The sequence below is a fragment of the Saccostrea echinata genome, unplaced genomic scaffold (assembly GCF_033153115.1).
Source record: "Saccostrea echinata isolate AGI-Se365-2 ecotype Australia unplaced genomic scaffold, CSIRO_AGI_Sech_v1 ptg000002l, whole genome shotgun sequence".
In the NCBI taxonomy this organism is placed as follows: domain Eukaryota; kingdom Metazoa; phylum Mollusca; class Bivalvia; order Ostreida; family Ostreidae; genus Saccostrea; species Saccostrea echinata.
The window spans coordinates 4,219,854-4,232,224 of NW_026889751.1; the positions used below are offsets into that span (position 1 = coordinate 4,219,854).

The following is a 12,371-nucleotide window of genomic DNA, read 5'->3' on the forward strand; positions in this document are numbered from 1 at the left end:
TGTACGTCAGTTAAACTATGTTTTGACAAATTATAGTTATCGATTGTAATCGTGAAATGAAATCCCCCCTTTTAAATTACAATTTTAATATATAAGCATAATTTTTATTATCATTTTTTTTTTAAATTATTTAACAGAATTATTATATTTATGGCATATTCTTATGAATTAAATAAAAAAATGTTTTCCTTGCTTCTTTATCACGTTATTATTTGCGGTAAGCATCAAAAGCCTGAATGTAAATTCGATGGTCGGTACGATCTCCAGACAAGGTACACAAGATATACACAATGGCAGAAAACTAAATGTCAATCAAATCCAAGTATCCAATCCCAGGATTAATTTCAGATGATTGACAGGGGTTCACAGACCAGGTAAATTAGTAGGAGGTGCTTACTTCTTCCCCCTTTAAGATTTTCATTGAAGCGAGTAATTCAATCATGCATTCACACACATTTACACGTAAATCAGGGCATTCAGAAATCAGGACATTATACCCTTTGTATACTTCAAAAGTGATTTTGAACAAAATATAGTAGATATTTTCTCCCACACTTAATTAAACTACTTTCATATATAATCCTTAAAAGATATTTAATCAAATTGTAATATGAAAATTATGCTGAATTGGGTTTAATAGCAGTTTTTATACAATCAGGTCATCAGGTCATTATACCCCAAAATCAGGACATTATACCCCTGTCAATTTTGTGTATCAAATAAAACATAATAAAAGTATTTTTATTTTTCATTTTCTTCATGATTCTTATAGAAAATTATAATATTCATCATTTCCAATAAAAATAATATTGTTTATGCACATAAAAACTCTTAATTTCATTATATATATGTAATCAGGTCAATCAGGTCATTATACTATCAGGGCATTATACCTTCCCTTGTTTAAACGTTGAATATTAGTTGAAAATGGGTTTAGACGTTGATAAATCTAGATTCAATATTGATTCAACGTTGACTTTTCAACGTTGAAGATGTAACGTTGATTCAACACTGAATTCAAATTGAGTTGAATTGCCAACATTGATTCAACGTTGGATCTTCGTTGAGCGGGAATTCTATTTTTCTCTGATAAATAATTCGGACTATAATAATGTCGGACTATAACATTGTCGGACCATAACGAGGTCGGACTTGACAAAGTCGCACTACTGTATATCATTAATAACTATTACAACTAACAAGAATGGTAAATATATGAATTTTACAAATTCAGTGATTAATGTGAATTCAGTACGAATTTGCCAAAGTACGAATTAAGAGCATGCGCAATAGGACATCCGGAAAATATTCAAAAAGACCGGATAACAGTTACTGGTAAGTTTTGATTAATTTTAAGATTTTATATATACAGCTGTTTTAAGATTTTAAAAATATAACTCGACTTGTCATCTGTCTTAATTGCTCGTGATTATGGATGTTTTCGAATTCCAACTGACGCCAATTTCAGTTCAATATTTTTTTAAAGAATGCATGAAGACCACATTGAAGACTATTCCATTGTAAAGTTTAGTTAATTGATCTTCATAGTTTGAGAGTATTACATTTTGTGTATGTTAAGTGTTAGGATATTTAGCATAAACGGATCAAAGATTCTGTAAAAAAAAAAAAAAAGGGGGGGGGTGGCCACTTGAACATGTTGAAAGGGGAAGGGTAACGGGTGGGTTCGCCCCGATTACATGTTCGCTCTGAGTGGTTTCGCGGCGAGTGGTTTCGCCCCGATTATATCTGTTACCTGTACATGTACTTCCACGTGTGTATTTTGGCAGCTAGCTATGACAAATCTTCAATGTTTTTGTTTGTGTTTTTTGCGTATGTGCTATGGAAAAGGTTTTTACAATCTCCCTTGCAGAGTTGTCGTTCGTTTCTCTCTCAGACACCTCTGCGATGGGCTCAGGTCAAGATTTTTGACATAACGTAAAAAACATGACATTTAAAAGATTATTTCAAATTTAACTAATAGTTCTAGATATACTTAGTAAATATCTACCTTAAAAGAGGAACATTAGTGCAGGCATTTAATTATAATGAATTTAAACAAACGCACTATTTCTCGTGCTTATCACTGTGATATACGCGAGCCAACGACAGAGGTGAATGTATGAGCCGATGGTAGAGAGTGAGGTTTTTATTGTATAGATAACAAAGCTATCTACACGGCAAACCTATTTGATTACGTTTTAATGAAGTAAATCTACATATATCAAACTTCGAAAAAAAGATGGAGATTGTTGGAATAAAATTGAAACGCTTAAACGAAACATAAATTTTACATATTTTAACACAGATGAATTATGTTTTTTTTTTCCCGTGTTCGTGATTTTTTAAAGAAAAGTTCTTTTCTTATATCTGTCGTGAAAATCAGACTGGCAACTCATAACTGAATTTAATTAAAGTGCTCAATAATTATATTAATCTAAACACTCATTAATCAAACGACTTTTGCTTAAATAAACACCAAGCACACTGTAAGTTTCAAGAAAACCAATGGGGGCGAATCCATTCAGGGCGAACAGGGAAATGGCGCTAAACCACTCAGAGCGAACAGGTAATCGGGGCGAAACCACCAGCATTCAGGGGAAGTCTACCATTTCCATCGAAGGCTTTTGGGCAGTTTTCATGGCACACCGAGTCCCGTTTACATCCCATTCTCACATTTGTAACATCTTAAGGAACCCTGAATTTTATTTTCAGATTCTTATGGATCTGTCTTTGTATAGCTTTACTTGGGGGGGGGGGGGGGTGCAGTCAGGAATTCCCCGTCTGTTTTCCAGTATATCCCTTTCCCCCCCTTTTTTTTGATGAGTAAATCATTATTTTAAAAGTAATTTCCTCTTTTAATGATTTTTTTTCATGTCTTGGATTTGAGTTTTACTTGTAAATAATTGTTTTATGAGATATTGAACTGCTGCACAAGTTTGGGTTGAGAAATTCAAGTGTAAATCTTTTGCTTTGATGGAACACAAACTTTTAACAATTTTTTTCTTTACTTTCCTGTTACACTTTCAATATACTTCATTTTATTTTGTGTTTTGTGAACAGCAGGCATGGCTTATATAGAGATGGAAGAAATATCATGCAGAAATAGATTTAATCTCACGGCCAAACAATGATATAGATGTACCTTGTTAATGAAGTACATTCCAGCACCTCACGGCTTCCAGCAAATTAAGCAACTGATGAATGTTAGCACATGGAAATCAAATGGTATACAGTGCATTAACCATTCTCATTACACTTTAAAAATTTGCATTTTAAAGTTTTATTAATAAATATCATTTGCAATGCTAAGAAATTAACTAATTTTTGCATATATGTATTTATTTAATAATTCGTTTTTAATAATTAAATTTGTCTTTGGATTGATTATTCATAATTTGGAAAAAGCGCAAGATATTAATTGTTTATTAAAGTCTTCGTTAATTTTCACTGAAAGATAATTTTGGAATAAAAAGATTATGAGATTGAACACAATTTTAACATATTTCATTATACGAATATTTGTTATTTTAAATTGTACATTGTAGGGGTAATCAACTAAAACGCTGCACCAATCTGTCCACTCAGAAGACCAACATAATCCAGGAGAAAACACTAATCAGGAGATCAACAGCACCCCAGGAGTCAAAGATCACCCACAAAGACCAACACCACCCTCAGGACTCCAACACCAGGACTCTAACACCAAGATTTAATGCCAACAGTGAAGAGACATAATTTGTCGCAATGCGCATCTGATGCATCAAAATGGTTACCGTATAAGATTTACATCTTATCTTGGAATGTTTTCGTGTATTGGACTATTTCTTGACCACGCGTGAAGATAGAAGACATTTGTAAAATGTTTGGGTTTTGTACTGATTACATGTAATTTATAAAATGTATTTTTGTGAAATTTATTGCAACTGATCTATTGATATGAAGTTAATTAAATGTTAACAATATAGGTTTATATATGTTTTTCTTTATATAATTATGAAGGCATCTTAGTTAATAAAAAATAAAATTTTAAATAAGTTATCCCCCCTCCCCCCCCCCCCCCCCCCCCCCGAAAAAAACAACAACGTTGAATTAACTTTTATTCAATGTCTAATCAACATTGATTTTCAACATTGAATCAACGTTAAGATTTCAACGTTGAACTCAATTTTCAAAATCTTACATAAACTAAACGTTGAATCAACATATATAATCAACGTTGATTCAAAGTTTTTTTCAATGTTGTGTGCCTGCTGGGACCAAAACAGGTGGTTTCATGAGTTGTCAACAATTAATAACCCAAAATTCTGCCCAAATAACTATGACGGAGGCTTAAAAAAACAAAACAAACTGTGCTTGCAGGTTTTATAATAAAAATTTAAAGAAATGGAATATTTCGAGTCTATGCAGAATCTTATGAATATTAATGAGAAGTAAATCACGTGGGAGCAACCTCATGAATAAACTGTACATCCTTTCTCCATATGAAATAACTACCGGAGAAAGAACAAAGAAGAGGCCGTGGAGATTTAATATTATCTAATCATATTTTCTTTTCTGATATACATGTATATATAATGTGAATTAATAAATTTGCCTAACCATAAATAGCACACTAAAATATGAATTTAATAAATAAATGAAAATAATTCTTGCATGAATGAAGATATACATGTATGTTATGTAAAACGTGTCACAAGAATATTGCTTTTATTCCTTATTTTTTTTTTCTTTTGATATAGTTTCAAGTGCATTGTTTCAATGCGTGGACAATATTATGACATTTTTTACATGTACATAAGACCCCCCCCTTTTCTTAAAAACGTATGATCTTGTTTTGGGAGAATAAGCATGTTCTCTGTGTTTGCGCGTTAATTTCATGTATTCATGGATTAACGTGTGCACTGTCATAATATTTGCGACATTTTACCATAAAATAATTCTGTGAGATTTTATTTGAGACTACTATGTACCAATCTCAAGATTGTCTGAGAAATCTCAGATTTTTTTCTCAGCTGAGTCAGAAAAAACGTTGGTGGCACGCATGTTTCAGAGAAATCTCAGATTTGAGAAAAATCTCAGAATTAAGAAAAAACTCAAAAGATAAGTCTGAGTTTGAGAAAATATTTCATTGGTGGCACAGTTTGGTGAGAAAAACTCAAATTTTCTGAGAAATCTCAGATTTGAGAAAATCTTAGCGTTGGTGGTCTCCTAAGCCTAAGACTATATAAATGTTGTCAATGAGGAACTTCGGCATCCTTATAAGAATATTTGTGTAGATTAGGAATCCGGTATGGTTTGGTTATTTAAATTCAATTTGATTGTCGGGAATATTAAAAATATTCAAAACTGACATATATTTAATTTGAACAATTTCCTCCTTAGAAAGGAAATGCGAGTTGGATTACCTCTTGTAGAATTAAATCCAAGTTCCTCTAAAATGCCATTATAATAATTAGCCTTAAAAATAAAGACAATGAGGATCACGTGATTCGATCAGTATGGCGGTGTTTTGAATCTGCTGTGAAATTTTGTGTAAAATCTGTGTGTAAATGTGTTTTTAGAGCTCCATGAAGCTGAAGAACTAGTTCTCAAGAAATATAAAACAGGTAAACAGCAATGTGGGGACTTTCTAGGTGAGTTTTCGATGGGCTATATACTTCGCTATCTACTTCGCAAACAATCGAACATGCATTGAATAGTGTTCAGTGGTCATTCTTGATCGTACATGTCTGCTACCGGCTACAGTGTATACAGTGAATGTAATGTAATTCATCGGACTAATACAATTGATATATGAAATCATGTCTGAAACATCGATTGCAGATACAGCGAATATACTATCTCAGAGCCATTCTGTTATGTACCCAGTCTATTGTAATGATGAGTCTCAAACAGCCCAGAAAGAGATTTCTCTTGGGACACTACACGATCTTCTCTTGCAAATAAATTCAAGACTTGCAGTCATTGAAAACAATAACACATCACTCGACAAAAGGTTGTGTGAAATTGAAAATAAAATGACACATTTTCAGTCTATAACTGACTCCATAACAACACTGAATGAAAGGGTAAACAAATTTGAGAGTGAGGTTAAGGATGTGAAGCAGACCGCGTCGTCCATTGAAGCAAGTGCCCAGTCCATGAGTGATATGTTTGAGAACGTAAAATCTCATGCAGACCAAGACCTGAGAGCAATTCGGATTGATACAGCCAATTTAGACAAGAAATTAACTAGTGATATTACGGAGCTGAGCAACGGTCAACGAGAATTAGAAAAATCAGTGATCGATTTAAAAAGTAGGTCCATGAGAGACAACTTAGTGTTTACCGGAATACCAGAAAACAGAGAGGAAAACTGTGAAGATGTTTTGCGAGACTTCCTAAAAACCAAGTTAAAAATCCATGACGAAATCCCTCTTGAGAGAGTTCATCGTTTAGGAAAACCAGATGAGTTCAGAACCAAACCAAGGAACATTGTGGCAAAGTTTAGTTTTTATAAAGACCGGGAATTTGTTCGCAAACGTGCCCCACTCAAACTCAAGGGATCCAACATTTGGGTGAATGAACAGTTTCCACCGGAGGTAGAGGAGAAACGGCGTAAGTTGTACCCAGTTATGCGCAAGGCGATGAAAGAAAATAGACGCGTGAAACTTGTTGTGGACAAATTGTACATAGATGGTAAGATGTATGAACCCAACGCTACACAGGAACATGTCAACGCCCCGAGTTATCCAACCCGCAGGATGTCCGAGAGTTCCAGGAACACACCGTGGACGTCCGGAGCGCGCGGCGGACCTGCCCTTGATGACAACCCTACTCCACCCCCGCGTGGAAACAAACGTGCAAGGAAATCATCTACACCGACGAAATAGGAGAGCGCGGAGGGTCAGAAATCAGCAAACAACTCTATCAAATTTCTAAGTTTAAATGTTTGTGGAATTAAAAATAAACTCAATTATACTGAATTTTTAGATTACATTTCCAAATTTGATATTATCGGCTTTACCGAAACAAAAACAGATGATGCTGATATAATTCAAATGCCAGGTTTTACATTATTTATGAAAAATAGACAAAAATTGTCAAAAGTTCGATCAGGAGGTATTATATTAGCTGTAAGAGATACTTTGGTTAAACATGTGAAAATATTAAATACTACTTGTAAATATATTCTATGGTTTAAGATAAGTAAATGTATCCTTAATACTGATGAAGATGCTATATTTGGTGTTGTGTACTTGCCCCCCGAGGGCAGTAAATACGCATCTACAGATTGTTTTTTAGATATTGAGAGCGAACTTATTTCTATATCTAAAGACAGTAAATATTTGTGTTTAATGGGTGATTTTAACTCCAGAGTGGGTAATTTACACGACTGGTTTGATGCTGATGATTTTCAGTTACAATTACACAAATGTGAAGAATTTTTTAAGACGGCCATTGAGACCAGAACTATTATTTTTGATAACTTTAAGATTCCTCTCAATAGGGTAGTACAAGATGTCCATGTTAATAACTTTGGTTACAAAATGATTGATTTTTGCAAAAACAACGATATTTATATTGTAAATGGCCGTGTTGGCAGTGACAAATATGTAGGAGGTTTAACTTGTAAAGGTAGTAGCACAGTGGATTATGTGGTTGCCACAGCACCTATGTTTGAAATTATTCAAGATTTTGATATCACTGACTTCTGTAACTTGTATTCGGACGTACATAATCCTGTTTCATTTTCTATCTTACCAGCCTTTTTTACAGAACACAGGTGTGAAGGTATTGTTGAAAATCAGTCACGTGTAAAACTGTGGTCACCAGATCAAGCAAAACATTTTTCAGAGAATGTGGATATACCTAAGGTCAAGGACATAGAAAATGAGTTAGATATTTTGACCAGTAGTGCGGAAACAAACAACATTAGTAAAGACACTATAAATGATGTTACTAATAAGCTATGTGGTATATTTTTAAACACAGCTAAATCAACATTTGGGTTCAGTCGAAATTTTAAGATAAATAATTGTAAAAACAAATGCGATAAACCCTGGTTCAATAAAGAGTGCAAAACGGCTAGAAAGAAATATCATTTAGCAAAGCGATTAAATAGTAAAAATTCTTGTTTAGAAAATAAAGCTAATCTTCAATTAGAAAGCAAAAGCTATAAAAAGATACTGGATTCATGTATAAAAGATTATAGAAAAGGCATGACAAAAAACTTGAAATCACTACGCTCTACAAATACTCGAGATTACTGGAAAATTTTAAATGGTCCAAATATGTCAAATAAATGTGCTGTAGATATTAATGCTATGTATGATTTTCTTAAGGGCATCAATGAAGGTTATGATAATGACGTAGAAGATGGTGATACTTTAAGGTTCTCAACAGACAGCCATGAATGTGATGATTTTTTGAACTTTGAGATTAGTGAGGAAGAAATTTTATTTGCAGTAAAAAAATTGAAAAATAATAAGGCCGCAGGCTACGATCAATTGTTAAACGAACATATTTCATCAACAGTATCTATTTTTTTGCCTGTATACAAAAAAATGTTTAATTTGATTTTTGATAGTGGAGTCATTCCAGACGAATGGCTCACAGGTATTGTCAAACCGATTTTCAAAAATAAAGGCGACCCAACAAATCCAGAAAATTATCGTCCAATAACACTTTTAAGTTGTCTTGGTAAGCTTTTTACCTCCATTTTATGTAAACGTTTGGAATGCTATGTAGAGAATTTAAACCTTATAAGTGAAAGTCAAACCGGCTTCAGGAAAGGATATTCGACCTTAGATAATATACTGACTTTACATTTTCTTACAAATATGGTTATGTCTTTCAAAAAGAAACTTTTCTGTGCTTTTGTTGACTTTAAACAGGCATTCGACACGGTGTGGAGAAATGGGCTTTGGTACAAATTGTTAAATAATGGCATTAGTGGTAAATGTTTTACATTTATAAAAAATATGTATAATGGAGTTAAGTCCCTTGTGACTATGAATGGTTTTTCATCTGAGTTTTACAACTGTAACATTGGTGTACGCCAAGGAGAAAATTTATCGCCTCTCTTGTTTTCTATGTATATTAATGATTTAGAAGAATTTCTCATTAGTAAAAATGTGCATGGGCTATCCTTTAATGCAAGCAGTTCAAATACTGTAGAAAACCAATTTTGGCTGTATTTTAAATTATTTATTTTGTTCTATGCTGACGATACAGTTATGATGTCTGAGTCTGCTGAGGGTTTGCAACACGCTCTTAATGAGTTTCATTCGTATTGTTTACAATGGAAACTGAATGTCAATGTAGACAAAACAAAAATTATGATTTTTTCGAAAGGTCCATCTGTAAAAAATGTATTCTACTACAATAATTCTGTTATTGAAATTGTGAATGAATTTAAATACCTAGGTATACTATTTTCCCGATCCGGTTCATTTTGTAAGGCTAAAAAACATTTATGTGAGCAAGCTCAAAAAGCCATGTATGGTGCTATACGAAAAATTAGACAATTTAATTTACCAGTAGATTGCCAGCTTGATTTGTTCGATAAAGTTGTCACACCAGTACTTTTGTATGGATGTGAGATATGGGGTTTTGAGAACATTGAAATAATTGAACGCGTCCATCTCAAGTTTTTGAAATATATTTTTAATCTGAAAAGTAGTACTCCTAGTTATATAGTTTATGGCGAAACGGGTCGATTCCCTTTGTATATAACGGTGTATATAAGAATGATATCACATTGGGCAAAATTACTGGGAAGCCCTGAAAATAAGATTGTTTATGTTACATATAAGAATTTATTTGAACAGTTTTGTTCAGGAAGTCATAAGAACCCTTGGATTTTATGTATTAAGAATATACTTGATACTTGTGGCTTCTCAAATATATGGAATGAACAGGCCTTTTTAAATATAAAATGGCTAAAAATTATAGTTGAACAACGTCTTAAAGATCAGTACATACAGAAATGGCAAAGTGATATGCGCGATTCGTCTAAAGGTCATATGTATAGTATCTTCAAAACAGAATTTGGATTTGAAAAATATTTAGACTTTCTACCTAAAAAATTTAGAACAATTTTAATTAAATTAAGAACAGCAAATCATCATCTCCCAGTTGAGACTGGGAGATGGTTTGGAATTCCCAAAAATGATAGACTCTGTAATATCTGTAATAATGGACAAATAGCTGATGAGTATCACTATATTTTAGAATGTCAATTTTTCTCAGAATGCAGAAAAAAGTATTTATTACATTTTCAACAGTGAAATACTGTGATTTATTTATTGAATAAAAGTGATATTCTCTCACAGTGTGAAAGGATATCAAAATGATATTCTCTCACAGTGTGAAAGGATATCAAAGTAAGTTAAAAATAATTCCTGGCCTGTCATAAGATAGAGATAGTAACCAACCATCTTGATAGAGCTAAACCTGCAAATTTCTTCCCAAAAATGTTGCTAAAATCCATGCTATGTAATGTCTTGAATCGCACAACTGGTAAACTATAACGTCTCAACCGCTCAACTATGACGTCAAGCCTATGACACTGTGTTAAGAAAAGACAGAGGCAAAGGGAAAATAAAAAAAAAAATGTAATAAACAGAAAATTCAACGTTTTGTAGATGAATATGGAATTTATTTCACTCGTGAGACAGGATTTTTTGATATTTTCACTCGTGCTTCGCACTCGTGAAAATATCAAAAAATCCTGTCCCACTCGTGAAATAAATTCCATATTCATCTACAAAACATTGAATATCCTCTATTTACCTGGTAAATATTGTAATAGACCAAATTTCTACAAATTCTCAGAATTGTTGTCAACTGCTGACTCCAAGGTATTAATCAAACTATGCAGCTACATAGATAGGGTATATGAACAAGTCTGTCCTCCATAATTATTATTATTTTTTTTTTGGTTACTTTATAATTTGAATGTATTTCCGCCATTTCACGTGTATCTTGTATATTGTTTTTGTATATATTGTACATAGAACCTCATGTACCATTAATTGGTTTGAGTGAATAAATTGAACTTGAACTTGAACTTGTTACCTGTTTTGTCACCTGGGACCGGTAAATATTAATTGTGCATTTAATTTTTTTTTTCACTTCTTAATTACAGAAGACAGAATGGTAGATGGTTTTAATATTGCCCCTTAACCCTTTAACACGAGATTTCAAAAGATTGCCAAAAGGGTTATATCGGAAACACCACCTTCTGGTATCTTGCACTAATGCCTGGTAAAGTACCTATTTTTTGTGAGGAAACTTGTTAAAGTAGCAATACTTCAAAGACAAATTCTTGGGAAAATTATATATTATTGAGGAGCGTGTCGTCTGACCTTAATTGCCAATTTTATAATAAGTGATTTTAAGTCTTCATTATGAACTACTAGTATATATTCATGTCACAAGTAATGATGTGTTCAACAGGACTATAGTTAAAGGGAGAAGAAGAAAATGAACATGTATGAGGAGGATTTTTCAGATGTTCGATATTTAGGTACTGTCGAGTCGAAGTGATTTCCCCAATAGGTAAGCCTTTTTCTATTTAATTGGCAAAATGTCAATCTTGTTTACGCATCTGTTGTATCTGTGCTTCTGAATCCTCCATTCAGTGTTTCTGAGATGCGGTATAAGGTCACCGTGTCTTGTTTGTTGCGGTCTCCTCTGCATCGTGTGCTTGTGTGTTAACATAGTCCTTTTTGTCCATCGATGCACTTTTCTTTCTTTATTGTTCTTACTATGTTACTTTTAGTTGAAATTTCAATCTGGCTGACTTTGATGCTAATATTTCCTCATTGTTTTACGTCTTTTGTCCACCAATTCTCAGGTCTTGGACGATGTCAAGACCTCCTCTTTTTCTCCTTTTTAATCCCATTGTGTTTTCTTCCTTGATCCTTCAAGTTAGTGTTGAATAACTTCAATTGTTCAATACTTAATACCCTATATAAATTAATCAATAAATTAAATCAAACTGACAAAATCTTAGCTTAAAAAATATTGATAGTAAATCTTCCAGAAAAAAATTATATTCCTCACTGTTAGAGACGGATAACATACCGCTATGCTATAGGCGCAACATACTTTAACTAAGTTTTAAAACAATAAATACAATATGAATTTTTGAAAAAGTTAATATTTATGGTCTGGATCTTCTCCATTTTTTTTTCCTTTTTTACAAATGTTTGCTCGTTTTGTTGAGTTAAAACTCACAGACATAACCTTTAATATTAAGAAAATATTTTTCTTTTCTAAGGAACCTTCAAAGGAACCTTGTTTATAATGTTCATTTGAAGGATCGAAGGAAATTTTACTTTTCAGGGACGTTAACACTCCTGCCGAATCCATGTCACATGCGC

General features: G+C 32.9%; 1 long non-coding RNA gene across 1 annotated transcript in view; it reads right to left on the bottom strand.

Annotated features, from left to right (window-relative positions):
- The window catches only part of LOC133205716 (uncharacterized), a 306,161-nt gene that overhangs the window by 100,641 nt on the left and 193,149 nt on the right, over positions 1-12,371 (bottom strand). The gene's annotated exons all lie outside the window — the stretch shown is intronic.